The sequence below is a fragment of the Suncus etruscus genome, chromosome 14 (genome assembly GCF_024139225.1).
Source record: "Suncus etruscus isolate mSunEtr1 chromosome 14, mSunEtr1.pri.cur, whole genome shotgun sequence".
Classification (NCBI taxonomy): domain Eukaryota; kingdom Metazoa; phylum Chordata; class Mammalia; order Eulipotyphla; family Soricidae; genus Suncus; species Suncus etruscus.
In genome coordinates this window covers 83,436,500-83,451,193 of record NC_064861.1, presented here as the reverse complement: position 1 = coordinate 83,451,193, position 14,694 = coordinate 83,436,500, and the positions used below count along the sequence as shown (strand labels likewise).

At 40.6% G+C, this 14,694-nt stretch overlaps 1 non-coding gene across 1 annotated transcript; it reads right to left on the bottom strand.

Moving 5' to 3' along the window:
* Positions 1–5,959: 5,959 nt before the first annotated feature.
* On the bottom strand, positions 5,960–6,095 carry LOC126028776 (small nucleolar RNA SNORA51). Its single transcript, XR_007502490.1, has one exon. It is a non-coding gene; the product is annotated as a small nucleolar RNA SNORA51 (small nucleolar RNA).
* Positions 6,096–14,694: the final 8,599 nt, after the last annotated feature.

The window sequence follows — 14,694 nt, the reverse complement described above, 5'->3', positions numbered from 1 at the left end:
GATCATATGGGATGCCGGGGATAGAATCCAAGTCCGTCCCAGGTCAGCTGCGTGCAAGGCAAATTGCCTTACCTACTGTGCTATCACTCTGGCGACTTTTTCCCTCTGGATGGGGAATATTTCTAGCTGTCAGTAAGAGCTAGCAAGTGCTTAAATCTGAAACATTTTGGCGTTGGATGAAGTCAAGCTGCCACTTGTCTCTTGGAGAAGCTCTTCAGTGTTGGGTAGGTTGAGTCAGGAGAGGAGGCCTAAGATTCCCACTAGATCTGTTAGCAACACTGAATTACTGCTCACTGTCCTCTTCCATCTACTCCCAGGGAATGTAGTTGGTACTAATGTTGGTCAACCATCTCTTCCTAAGTGAGAAGTGTAATGTCATTCTAAAATAATCTCCCCCTGTAGTTTAATGGAAATAAAGGCCCCCCTGTTTAGAAAACCATCTTTTAGTTTCCTGTCACTGGCTACATCCAGTGATGCTCAGGGATTCCACCTGACTCTATACTCAGGAGTACCTAGTCATGCTCAGGGATTGAACCCAGGTCAGCAGAGTGCAAGGCAAGTTTTCTTTTACTTTTCTTTCTTTCTTTCTTTCTTTCTTTCTTTCTTTCTTTCTTTCTTTCTTTCTTTCTTTCTTTCTTTCTTTCTTTCTTTCTTTCTTTCTTTCTTTCTTTCTTTCTTTCTTTCTTTCTTTCTTTCTTTCTTTCTTTCTTTCTTTCTTTCTTTCTTTCTTTCTTTCTTTCTTTCTTTCTTTTCTTTCTCTTCTTTCTTTCTTTCTCTTTCTTTCTCTCTTTCTTTCTTTCTTTCTTTCTTTCTTTCTTTCTTTCTTTCTTCCTTTCATTTCTTTCTTTATTTCTTCTTTCTTACTTCTTTCTTTCTTTCGTTATATCTTTCTTTCTTTCTTTGCTTATTTCTTACTTTCTTTCTTTCTTTCTTTCTTTCTTTCTTTCTCCTTTGTCTCTCTCTCTCTCTCTCTCTCTCTCTCTCTTTCTTTCTTTCTTTCTTTCTTTCTTTCTTTCTTTCTTTCTTTCTTTCTTTCTTTCTTTCTTTCTTTCTTTCTTTTTTTTTGTGGTTTTTGGGTCACAACCGGCAGTGCTCAGGGGTTATTCCTGGCTCCAGGCTCAGAAATTGCTCCTGGCAAGCACTGGGGACCATATGGGACGCCGGGATTCGAACCGATGACCTCCTGCATGAAAGGCAAACGCCTTACCTTCATGCTATCTCTCCGGCCCCTTCTTTCTTTTTTTAAATTTTTTTGATTTTTGGGTCACACTTGGAGGTGCTCAGGGGTTACACCAAGGGACCCAACTCACTGGCTTGCCCAGGCGTGTGGCCCGGGGAAGCCCTGGAGATCTGGAGCAAGGTGGCCGAGGGGTGCTGGGGTTACCCAAATCCCGCACCCCCCCTAGGCCTGGCCAAGCAGGCCTCCGGCATGGCGTGGGCCTACCAAACCTCCTCCTGCTAGACTCCCGGCTCCCAGGAAGGAGAGATCCTTCAAGAAGCTGGGAGAACAGAAGTTCAGAGCCCCACCCAGACCCTCCCCAAGGAGCCGCATGGATAGTGGGGGAAGGCCTAGGGTACCTTCAAGCTCCACCAAGGGACCCAACTCACCGGCTTGCCCAGGCGTGTGGCCCGGGGAAGCCCTGGAGATCTGGAGCAAGGTGGCCGAGGGGTGCTGGGGTTACCCAAATCCCGCACCCCCCCTAGGCCTGGCCAAGCAGGCCTCTGGCATGGCGTGGGCCTACCAAACCTCCTCCTGCTAGACTCCCTGTAACATGTATTTTGCTACAGAAAAAATATTACATGTCATCATAATCATTAGACAATCATCTAAACCAGGGGTCTCAAACTCAATTTACCTGGGGGCCACAGGAGGCAAAGTCGGGGTGAGGCAGGGCTGCATAAGGGATTTCACCAAAAAAAAAAAAAAAAAAAAAAAAAAAAAGGTGACAGCGGGCAGGAGCAGCAGAAATGACATCTGCACTAGGTGCAAAGTATTTGCGATTATTCGCTTACCAAATATTCACAATAAAAAATCGCAATAGTAAGAAAAAAAATCGCAAAAAATCGCATTAAACATTCGCATACCCTGAACGAAACTGCTCGGGGTATGCAAATGTTTAATGCGATTTTTTTCTTACTAATGCGATTTTTATTGTGATTATTCGGTATGCGAATAATCACGAATACTACGATATTTGAAGGCCGGCTGCTGGCCACAAAATGTTGTATGGAGGGCCACAAACAGCCCGCGGGCCGCGAGTTTGAGACCCCTGATCTAAATGTTATATACATATTGTAAATTCTTTGTAATCAGTTGCATTTACCGTAAACAGACACCAAAGTACTTATTATTTCCTTTTGGATATGATTCTTAGTGGTCAACAGAAATCAGAAAAATACTTATTCTTTCCTCTTGGATATGATTCTTGCTAGTCAATTATTAATTGACCAAGAACAACTCCATTTTCCATTTAATATTATACCGAAGGGCTACTGTGAAAAAAGGGCAGTTGTAATTAAAAGATGAAATACACCTGTAGCCTACACAATACTTAATAACTGACCAAAAATATTATTACTGAGGCCAGAGAGATAGAACAGTGGTAGGACATTTGCCTTGCTCGCAGCCGACCCAGGATGGATGATGGTTTGAATCCCGGCATCCAAATTGGTCACCTGTGCCTGCCAGGAGTGAATTCTGAGCATAGAGCCAGGAGTAACCCCTAAGTGCTGCCAGGTGTGACCCAAAAACAAAAAAAAATCTACTGATTCTACCAGCTTGGGAAAAATATTATTGTAGATTATTCTATCAGAGAAGAGTAAGATATGTTCCAGCAATTCTTGTTTTAATGCAAGGGGCAAAGGCATACAGTTTGGCTTTATTTTCTTTATGTCCTTGGCATTGTTAATTGTCATCATACATTAATGTTTAGAAAGTTCCTGGTTGCTAGCCTGCCAAGTGCTAACCCAAGGACTAGCTGTCCTTTTCTTAGCAGAGTCTACTAGGATTACTTCTCCCTTTTCAGGGGAGAAGGTGAGACTTCATCACAGTAGCCCTGTTGGAATCCAGCCATCATGACTGTAGGCCAGTGGCTATGGTATTTTTTTCTTTTTAATTTTAATTTAATTTTATTTCTTTTGGGTTTTAGGTCACACCTGGTGACACTCAGGGGTTACTCCTGGCTCTGTGCTCAGAAATCGACCATATGGGATGCTGGAATTCGAACACCGTTGGTCCTGGAACAGCCACGTGCAAGGCAAACACCCTACTGCTGTGCTATCTCTTTGGCCCCCCTCCTTTTTTTAAAATATATTTTTTTATTTAAGTAACATGATCATATTTGGATTACAGTCATAACCAGAACACCCCCTCTTCAGCAGTGCAACATTACCCCCTCCCCCCTTCCCATCCCCTGCCTGTATTTGAGACAGGCATTCTACTATAGTAATTTGTTTTTAAGTTCAGTAAGTTGTATTTTTTTCCTTAAAGGATAAGAGTAAAAAAAATATAGTAAAGGTGTGATAGTGGCAATCGCCAATGTTTGCATAGGTCCAGAAAAATGGAGAAAATGGAAAAAAAATCCTTGACCTGATTACAAAAAGTCCTCACCCCCCACCCCCAAATAGGCCTCACCCCAGAAGTTTATTGGCATAAGACAGACTTTGGGTTCCAGGCATACCAGTCTATCCAACTCCAGTCATTCTCAAGGTCCCGGTGAAACTTTTTCACACTTTAGCTATTGTTGGTATCAGACTCTTACATTTAAAGACTCTGGATTCTGTACATTTCTTTCATCAATGTCAGGCTGATGTGGAGCATCCTCTAGTTTCAGCATATCATTAAATGCGGAGCGATCTGCCCTGCATGCAGACTGTTGCTGAGTTGCCTGGGTGTTGGGAGCACTCTTTGGAGTAAGTCAATGCCAAAGCAGGGCCCCCCGTTTTTAAAATTTTAAATGGATATCATGCAATTCAGAACAGACCTTTAATAAATGAAAAGAAAAGAATCTAATAAAACATGGAAGACAGGGCCGGGCGGTGGCGCTGGAGGTAAGGTGCCTGCCTTGCCTGCGCTAGCCTTGGACGGACCTCGGTTCGATCCCCCGGTGTCCCATATGGTCCCCCAAGCCAGGAGCAACTTCTGAGCGCATAGCCAGGAGTAACCCCTGAGTGTTACTGGGTGTGGCCAAAAAACAAAAACAAAAAAAAAAAACAAAACAAAACATGGAAGACAGACAACAGTCAATATAATGAGAAATAATCCAAAGCCAGCAGTGACTGACTACCCAATGAGGCCAATTTACCTTGTTAAAATCCTGTAAATTGTGTCAAATGTCCGTGGCCAGAGAGTCAACATCAGAAATATCCCGATTGGCTTTACTAAGGGTTGAAATCTTGCTATTTGTTTAATATTAATAGGCATATCATTATGTCTCCACACACCCAAAATATGATTTTGCACCTTTTCCCAAGTTACCAAACTATTATGGGGATAAGGTGTAATACAGAGATACTTATACTCATAATGGCATCTGATGGACATCAATGTCTTGAGGCTCTGGACCTCATTGTCAAGCCATATAACAATATCTTCTAAAGCAGTGAGTTTAGCCTCTAATTTCTCATTAATTAATTCTTGCTCAATGATAGCAAGTGAAACATTTTTTGAAAGATCACTGACATGAGAAGCAGTATGTACTTTCTGAACCACAGCTGCAGTAGAAGCAGCCAATAAGGCAAAAATAGTAATAAGGGCAGTAATGCCCAAGATTAAGACAGCTACAAATCTTTTTGGACTAATAAGAACATCTATACATTTTAAAACTAACATAGTAAAATTATCATACCAATAATCTGAAACTATTTTTTTTTTGGTTTTTGAGCCACACCCCGTGATGCTCAGGAGTTACTCCTGGCTATGTGCTCAGAAATAGCCCCTGGCTTTGGGGACTACATGGGACACTGGGGGATTGAACCACAGTTCGTCCTACACTAACGCATGCAAGGCAAACACCCTACTGCCTGTGCCACTGCTCCAGCCCCCAATAATCTGAAACTTTAACAGGAATCATAACATAGGGAGATGACTTCAATAAGACATAAACAGAATCAGAAATTACAATGCTGGGATCTAGACAATTAGTAATAATACAATCAGAACATGAAATATTATAGAAAAATCTAAATGATTGAATAAAAACTTTGCTGAATAGAAGATACCAAAAGGGCATAGGGCAAATTCAAACATACCTTAATGTCATAAATATCAGCATGAGTATTCTCACTAGCTGCCTTTACCTGAATGGGTTCCATAGAAGCAATTAGGCAGAATAAACTTGGGAAAAAATAGAAGAAATTATGATGTGGAAATCTCTCCAATAGGAGGGGGCTACCCATCCTTAAGGAAACTATCTATGAACAGAAATGTATTGAACATAAAAAGATGGAGTGTACTTGTACCATTTCTTTTGTTTTAACCATTTCTTAATATCAATAGCCTTAGGAGAGGAGACGGTGGAATCAAAAAAATTTAAATCTGTGCCAACAGGCTGAACAACTTTTGCAATACTTGTAAAGCCACAATCTTGTCACCATGGTGTTCCTTCACAGGACATACTGTAGGATCCATACAGTTCTACACAATCAGGAATAACATCAGTGTTAGGAACAGGTTCAAAAGAATCATCATAATCAATATAGCCAAAGTGATAATTATAGATTCCCAAACACTACGTATATTTGCATCAGTTATATTTTTATTTTTATCAGTAAGAAAAATTTGTGGGGCTGTGGGCAGATAGCCTAAGGGGGTTTGGAGACCAGGATATGTAAAGCAAATAGGAACATTACTAGACAAGCCTGTAAAATTAATTCTTCCAGAAAATTTGTGGGCGAAGATTAGTGATCCTAATATCTCCCACCCATTGTGTATTATTGGTAGAAACAACTATATGTTATTTTTTGCCCCCCCCCATTCACAATACAGACCAGGCAAAGGGCCTGGTTTGAGGTGTATATGGGGGAGCATTTACTGTACCTCCTTTTTCTATACAGTCAGTGTAAAGAATACAGCCTGTGGTAAGCATTGGGAGGCCTTATCTTTTCTTTTTTTTTTGATTTTATATATATTTTATATATATTTATATATATCAAAAAAAGAAAAGATATATAATCTTTTTTATATATAAAGTATATATATTTTATATATTTATATATATATATAAAAGATATATATACTTTATATATAAAAAAGATTATATATCTTTTCTTTTTTTGATTATATATATTATATATACTCACCAGTGCAACATTCCCTCACCAATATCCCAAGTGTCCTTCCTCCCCACCCCACACTGGCCTGTACTCTAGACAGGCTTTTTACTTCTCTCATTCAGTCACATTTTGTTATGACAGTACTCAGTGTAATTATTTCTGTGACTGCACTAAACAATCCCTGTGGTGAGCTCATGTCAGGAGCTGGACTCTCCAGTCCTCCTTTATTTTGTCTCTGAGAATGATTACACAAATGTTTTTCATTTTTCTCAAAACCCATCAGTGAGTGAGACCCTTCTGTGTTTATCTCTCTCCCTCTGACTTATTTCACTCAGCATAATAGATTCCATATACATCTATGTATAGAAAAATTTCATGACTTCATCTCTTCTGACAACTGCATAATATTCCATTATATATATGTACCATAGTTTCTTTAGCCATTCATCTATTGAGGGGCATCTAGGCTGTTTCCAGAGTCTGGCTATTGAAGTCTACTTGATTAAAGATGTGAGGGACCTTTACAAAGAAAATTATAAAGCCCTGCTACAAGAAATAAGAGAAGACACACGGAAATGGAAATCTATACCCTGCTCTTGGATTGGCAGGATTAATATCATTAAAATGACAATACTCCCCAAAGCTTTGTACAGATTCAATGTGATCCCTCTAAAGATACCCATGACATTTTTCTTTTTTGTTTTTGTTTTTGTTTTTGTTTTTGTGCCACACCCGTTTGACGCTCAGGGGTTACTCCTGGCTATGCGCTCAGAAATCGCCCCTGGCTTGGGGGGACCATATGGAACGCCGGGGGATTGAACGGCGGTCCGTCCTACGCTAGCACTTGCAAGGCAGACACCTTACCTCTAGCGCCACCTTCCCGGCCCTGCCATGACATTTTTCAAAGAAGTGGATCAAACACTTCTGAAATTCATTTGGAACAAAAAAAAAAAAAAAACAAGAATAGCTAAAGCAATATTTGGAAAAAGGAATATGGGAAGTATTACTTCCCCAACTTTAAACTGTATTACAATGCAATAATTATCAAAACAGCATGGTATTGGAATAAAGACAGACCCTCAGCTCAGTGGAACAGGCTTGAATACTCGGAGACTGTTTTCCAGATATACCATCTCCTAATTTTTGATAAAGGTGCAAGAAATCCTAAATGGAACAGAGAAGGCCTGTTCAATAAGTGGTGTTGGCACAACTGGCTAGTTACTTGTAAAAGAGTGAACTTAGACCTCCAGTTAACATCATGTACAAAAGTAAAATCCAAATGGATTAAAGACCTAGATATCAGACCTGAAACCATAAAGTATATAGAACAACATGTAGGTGGAAAGCTCCATGACATTGAGACTAAAGGTATCTTTAAAGAGGAAATAGTATTCTCCAAACAATTGAAAGCAGAGATAAATAGATAGGACTATATTAAGCTGAGAAGCTTCTGCACCTCAAAGAAAATAGTGCCCCGGATACAAGAGCCACATACTGAGTGGGAGAAACTATTCACCCAATACTCATCAGATAAGGGGTTAATATAAAAAATATACAAGGTACTGACACAACTTTACAAAAAAAAATCATTTAACCCCATCAGAAAATAGGGAGAAGAACTGAACAGTTTGACAAAAAAAATACAAATGTCTAAAAGGCAAATGAAAAAATGCTCCACATCACTAGTCATCAGGGAGATGCAAATCAAAACAACTATGAGGTATCATCTCACGCCACAGAGATTGGCACACATCAGAAAGAATGAGAACAAGCAGTGCTGGTGGGGATGTGGAGAGAAAGGAACTCTTATTCACTGCTGGTGGGAATGCCATCTAGTTCAACCTTTGTGGAAAGTGACATGGAGATTTCTCCAAAATCTGGAAGTTGAGCTCCCATACAATCCAGCTATACCACTCCTAGGGATATATTCTAGGAACACAAAAATGCAATACAAAAATACCTTCCTTACACCCATATTCATTGCAACTATATGTTCTTTATCAGACCAAGTGAGGGGATGAAATAAAGGTGGGTTGGGCAAATAGGTCTAATATACAGTTGAAGCATTCTCTGAACCTGTAGTTCCTCTTATAGATAAAGGTAGGAGGGTGAGAATAGCAAGAAAGCAAGAAAAATAGTTTCTGGAGTGAGTGGTTGGTTAGCATTAAATGCTAACTGTTGTGCTTCTTGAGCCAGCATTTGGATGTGGTCCACAGTCATCATTCCTAGAGTTGGAGAGCATGCAGGTGCTGGAGGTCAGATGGACAGCTGTTCCATTCTGCGATAAAGTTGGCAGAGACTACGACTCATTTCTTCATACTATTGCTGTCCCTTTGTTGACTGGATAAGTCTATCAGGAATGCAAATGGGGGAATCAGCATCCTGTGGAAAGACATGGACATAGTCTCTCCTGAATACAATAAGTACATCAGGATCATGCTATTGGGACATTAACAGGTCCTTCCACAGTACCGAAGGCTTCTCTTTCCTGGTACAATTTCAATACCAATCCACAAGTGTTAACATCAGTATTTAAAAGATTTATGAGAAACAGAGCATGTTTAAGCATGTGATGGAGGGGTTTAAAATAATGATTTAACCTGAAGTTCTCAATTGTTCAATCTGATGTTTCAGGGTTTGGTGGGCCCTTTCTACAATGGTTTGTCCCTGGGGTTTATAGGGAATCCCAGTGGAATTATAAATGCCCAATGTCATACAAAATTGTGTAAAAGCGTTGGCACTATAAGTAGGGTCATTATCTGTTTTAATTCTTTTTGGCATGCCCAATATAGAGAAGCAGGACACAAGGTGCTGAATAACATCCTTTACTGCCTCTTCTGTCCTAGCAGTGACTAAGATAACACGAGAATAAGTGTCCACAGTAACATAAATGTAAGACAGAGAGCCAAAACTAGAAATATGAGTAACATTCATTTGCCATAAAAATGGAATTTAAACCTCAATAAATAAAATTAAACCCATCAATAAAGACGGGTGGGTGGTAAAACAGTTTTTTACAATCTCTCTCTCTCTTTTTGTTTTTTGGGCCACACCCGGTGATGCTCAGGGGTTATTCCTGGCTATGCATTCAGAAATTGCTCCTGGCTTGGGGGACCATATGGGATGCCGAGGAATCTGTCCTAATCTGTTTGCAAAGCAAACACCCTATCACCTGTGCCACCGCTCTAGCCCCTAAGTTTTTACAGTTTCTCACAATTTGTCTGGATTGTTCTCTGGTTATCTTAAGAGTTGAAGCATTCTGATGGTGCAATTGATCATTCTTTTGTGTCAGTCAACCAGCTTCATGACCAATTCCTTAATGTAGAAATTAGCTAGCCTGTTGATTTCAGCAAGAGGTCCTGGGAGATTAGAATGACTTCTTTTTTTTTTTTTTTTTGGTTTTTGGGCCACACCTGGTAACGCTCAGGGGTTACTCCTGGCTATGCGCTCAGAAGTCGCTCCTGGCTTGGGGGACCATATGGGACGCCGGGGGATCGAACCGCGGTCCGTCTCCTAGGCTAGCGCAGGTAAGGCAGGCACCTTACCTCCAGCGCCACCGCCCGGCCCCGAGAATGACTTCTAAATGTCCAAAAAAAATTCTTTTCTTGTCAGATATGAATTAATTTCTGTAGTTGAAGTAATAGTGTGGACACTGAAGACCCAGAGTATATTAATGCTGTTTCTATTCCTGGAAAGAGCTTACATACATATGCAGAATCAGTATATAGATTAAATTTCTGTGGACACAATTTAAAAGCCTTTGTGACTGTAATTATTTCAGCTTTATTTTTTTTGGTTTGTTTTTGTTCTTGTTTTTTGGTCACTCCCAGTGATGCTCAGGGTTTATTCCTGGCTATGCACTCAGAAATTGCTCCTGGCTTTGGGAACCACCTGGGATGCCAGGGGATCGAACTGCAGTCTGTCCTAGGCTGGTGCGCACAAGGCAGATGCCTTATGGCTTGCGCAACCGCTCTGGCCCCTACTTCAACCTTTTGTGCAGAAATGTTAGGTGTAATTTTTTATCACAGATGCTTGCTTATTTATAAGAGGTACAGATCGGCTAGAGGAGGACCCATCAGTAAAGATTAGTGAAGCACTACTTAAAGGAGTATGACTAAACTTAGTAGGAAAAATAAATTCAGTCTCTTTAACAAAGATTAATAGTGGATGTGAAAAAAAAATGTAATATTTCACCCACAAAACCTTGCAGACTTATGCCGCCATTGATCCCCTATCTGTAAAAATTGTTCAAGCTGCTGTTTATTATAAGGTATTATAATTTAATATACATCAATACCAGTAAGATCAATACTTCTAAGTCTTCCATTGCCAACTATCAAGGCCACCATATATGGATATGAGTTATTGATTTTATGTAAAGAATTAGGTAGGTGAATCCATTCAATTGGCCCTTGCTGTCAAATACACCCAGTAAAGATATAAAAATTTTTTAAAATTTATAGTTGCCTTGGGGCCGGTGAGGTGGAGCTAGAGGTAAGGTGTCTGCCTTGCAAGCGCTAGCTAAGGAAGGACCATGGTTTGATCCCCCAGCGTCCCATATGGTCCCCCCAAGCCAGGGGCAATTTCTGAGCACTTAGCCAGGAGTAACCCCTGAGCATCAAACGGGTGTGGCCCCAAAAAACAAAAAAAAATTGCCATTATTTTAAATAATTGATATGTTTTAACCAGCTTTGTTTTATGGCCTGATCAACTAATTTTTTTTTTTTGCTGGGGGTCACACCTGGCAGTGTTCAGGGGTTACTCCTGGCTCTATGCTCAGAAATCGCTCCTGGCAAGCTTGGGGGACTATATGGGATGCTGAAATTTGAACCACCATCGTTCTGCATGCAAGGCAAATGCCCTACCTCCATGCTATCTATCAGGTCCCCCGATAAACCATTTTTAATGCATTTCTGCTTCATTGGTCAGAGTCCCCTTTTAAGATGTTAAAAAGAGGGCTTAAATTCCCTGTAGTTAATTTTAAATAGGGCAGGACTCAATATTTCCTAGTAATTTTTGAAAATCATTTAATGTATTCCATTTATCTCTTCTAATTTCCATTTGTTGTGTACCAATATATTTCTCATGAATAATCCTACCCAATAATCAAAAGGTGAATTATGCTAAATTTTCTCATTAACTATTATCAAACCATGGAGGGTTAGTTGCACTATCATGTCCTATAATAATTGTGAGGGCATATCCTTGGTCTCATTGGCCAATAATATATCATCCATGTAATGAATACTGTAAGCATTTGGATATTTGTGACTTACAATACTGAGTGCCTTGTCCACAAATTTTTGACCCAGAGTGGGTCTATTTTTCATTTCTTGTGGAAGCACTTTCAAATGATACCTTTGATAAGTTCTCTTTAAGTTTGCTTTCAGCAATTTTTTTTCATTTTTTTTGGGGGGGTGCATACCCAGTGATGCTCAGGGGTTGTTTACTCCTGGCTATGAGATCAGAAGTCGCTCCTGGCTTGGGGGACTACATGGGACGCCGGGGGATTGAACTGTTGTCCGTACCAGGCTAGCGCGGGCAAGGCAGACACCTTACTGCTTTTGCCACTGCTCAGGCCCCTGCTTTCAGCTAATTCAACACAATTTGAAGGATCCGATTTAATATTTAAAAAGCAATCTTTTAGGTAATTACAGTAATGTAAAACCCCTGATGAACTGCCACAGGAAATGGAAGGCCAGGTTGTAAAGACCCCATAATCTCCATTAACTTATTGACAGCTCTCAGATCTTGTTAATAACCTCCAGTTGCCAGGTTTCTTTTTTTACAGCAAATATGGGGTTATTCCAAGATCTTTAAGTTTCCTCTATATGCTCTAATTCTAGTTGTTCCTGGACTAGCTGGTCTTCTGCCTGTAATTTTTCTTGAGTTAGGGCACTGCTTGATCCATGTGGGCTCATCAAATTTCCAATTAATTTTATCAGCATAATTTTAAACAGCAGCCCCTAAGAAAAAAGCTTCTGATTAGGCAAATTCTTTCTTTTTGTCATCCTAACATCCATCTCTTCCTGTCTGTCCCTTACCCAAAGAGAATAGGGTAGGGCAGGCAATACATATGGACAAAATGTCCTTTTGTCCTCCCCATCTTCCCGCGTCAGAATTTGAGAATTTTGGGCCAGGTTATCAGCCAAACCCAGCCCCATAAGGGAGGAGGAGGAAGAGTGAACAAGCTCTGAGGATGGCCAGTCCTTCCCTGCAATGCAGGAAACATCAGCCCCAGAATCCATAAGACCTGTCATCTCCTTTCCTTGTATTTTAAGGGGCTGCAATGGGTGGCCATTTCTCAATTATTGCACCCAATTAACAAGACCTGTGGACTCAAAGCCATCTGTTCCTCTGGTATCTTTCAAAACTGTATTAGGTTAAAATAAGGCAGTAAAAATAGCTGTGAGATGTGCTGTCTCAGATATATCTGAAAAATCTTTGTAGAGGAATGAGCCATGATTTTTATCTTTCCCTCAAAGTCTGAATCGACAACTTCTGGAATTATTTCTAAACCTTCCTTAGATATTGAGCTATGACTAAGAATGAGTCCAAAAATTCCCTGTGATAGAGGCCCCCTGATTTTAGTTTATACAGGCTTTACTTCTGAATGAGGGGAAAGAATTTATAAGCCTTGTTTGCAAATAAATCCAAGCCTGCACGAACAGGAGAGGTACAAACCAAATAAAAAATTGTAGTTACTGTTGCTTGACATTCTCGTTGAAACAATTCACTTTCTCTCCTTCTCTCTTCATCTGCTTCACATAATGAGTAAAATAAGTATATGCCTTTTAGGGCAGCAGCAAAAGCCATCCCCTGCATTACAGAGGGAGAGGCATCCAGACAAACCTTAATAAAGTCTTGAAGTGAACCAGTTCTTTGTATGGGCTGAATGAGAAACTGGCAATATGAATTTGCATTTTCAAAGGTCAAATTTTTAGTGAGAATACAAGAGTCCTCTGAGGGACCCATCATGTGGAAAATAGCTTCTTCTAGGTGAGTACAAATGCCTCACAAGGTTCCTTGTTTCTTTGTCAAATGCCTGCTAAGACTGTAGTCTTTCCTTCAGGTGGAGGCAACTTTTTCCAGGAGGTAAAAGCAATTTTTGTGACTTCTTGTAGGATCCTTTTGCCTAAAATCATTTGCTGTTGAGGGGTAACATAGTTCCCTCTTCCCCAAAAGGCTTCTGTGGCATGCTGAGGAGATCCTGCATCTCCACATATAGATCTCTGCTGTATAGCCTGCTTAGCCTTATGCTCATATTCAGTCCTCCATAAGATGTATTGTCCAGGTTCTAGAACTGACCTTGTCATCTGTATCCAGCCATAAGGTTTCATATGTCAACTGCCCACCACATCCACTAATTGAAGCATGTAAGGAGAGGTGGGACCAAATTCTCTAACAGTTCATTTCAGGTCTTTTTAATAATTTGATAGGGGGTGGAGAGATGACACAGTGGTAAGGCGCTTGCCTCGCAAGCATCCAATCCAGGATAAATAATGGTTTGAATCTCGGCATCCCATATGGTCCCCCGTGCTTGCCAGGAGTGATTTATGAGCACAGAGCCAGGAGTAACCCTGAGCACCTCTAGGTATGACCCCCCAAAACAAAAAAAAATATATTACTGATTCTACCAGCTTGGGAAAAATATTATTGTAGATTCTTCTATCAGCTTAGAGTAAGATATGTTCCAGCAATTCGTGTTTTTTTTTTTTTTTGGGGGGGGGTTTGGGCCACACCCGGCGGTGCTCAGGGGTTACTCCTGGCTGTCTGCTCAGAAATAGCTCCTGGCAGGCACGGGGGGGGGGGAACATATGGGACACCGGGATTCGAACCAACCACCTTTGGTCCTGGATCGGCTGCTTGCAAGGCAAACGCCACTGTGCTATCTCTCCGGGCCCACAATTCGTGTTTTAATGCAAGGGCAAAGGCACACAGTTTGGCTTTTTTAATGTATTCAGTATTGTTAATTGTCATCATACATTAATGTTTAGTAAGTTCATGGTTGCTATCCTGCCAATTGTTATCCTAAGGCACAGTGTCTACCAGGACTGCACCCCCCTTTTCAGGGGAGAGGCTGAACCTTCACCACAGTAGTCCTGTTGGAATCCAGCCATCATGCCTGTAGGCTCTGGGCTACAGCAATTAATTACTGATATTTCTGAATCAACTTTGGTTATCTAGTGATACGCTGATTCAAACCCTGGCTGTCAAGGGATAATTTGATTCAAACTTTGGTTGTCAAGGGATACTCTGATTTAAACCCTGGCTGTCACGTGATGCTCTCATTTAAACCTGGTTGTTGAGTGATACCCTGATTTAATCTTTGATTGTAGAAGAATACTTTGATTTGAACCTTGGCTGTCAAGGGATTCTTTGATTCAAACTTTGTTTATCAAGGGACCTTTTCAGATAGAA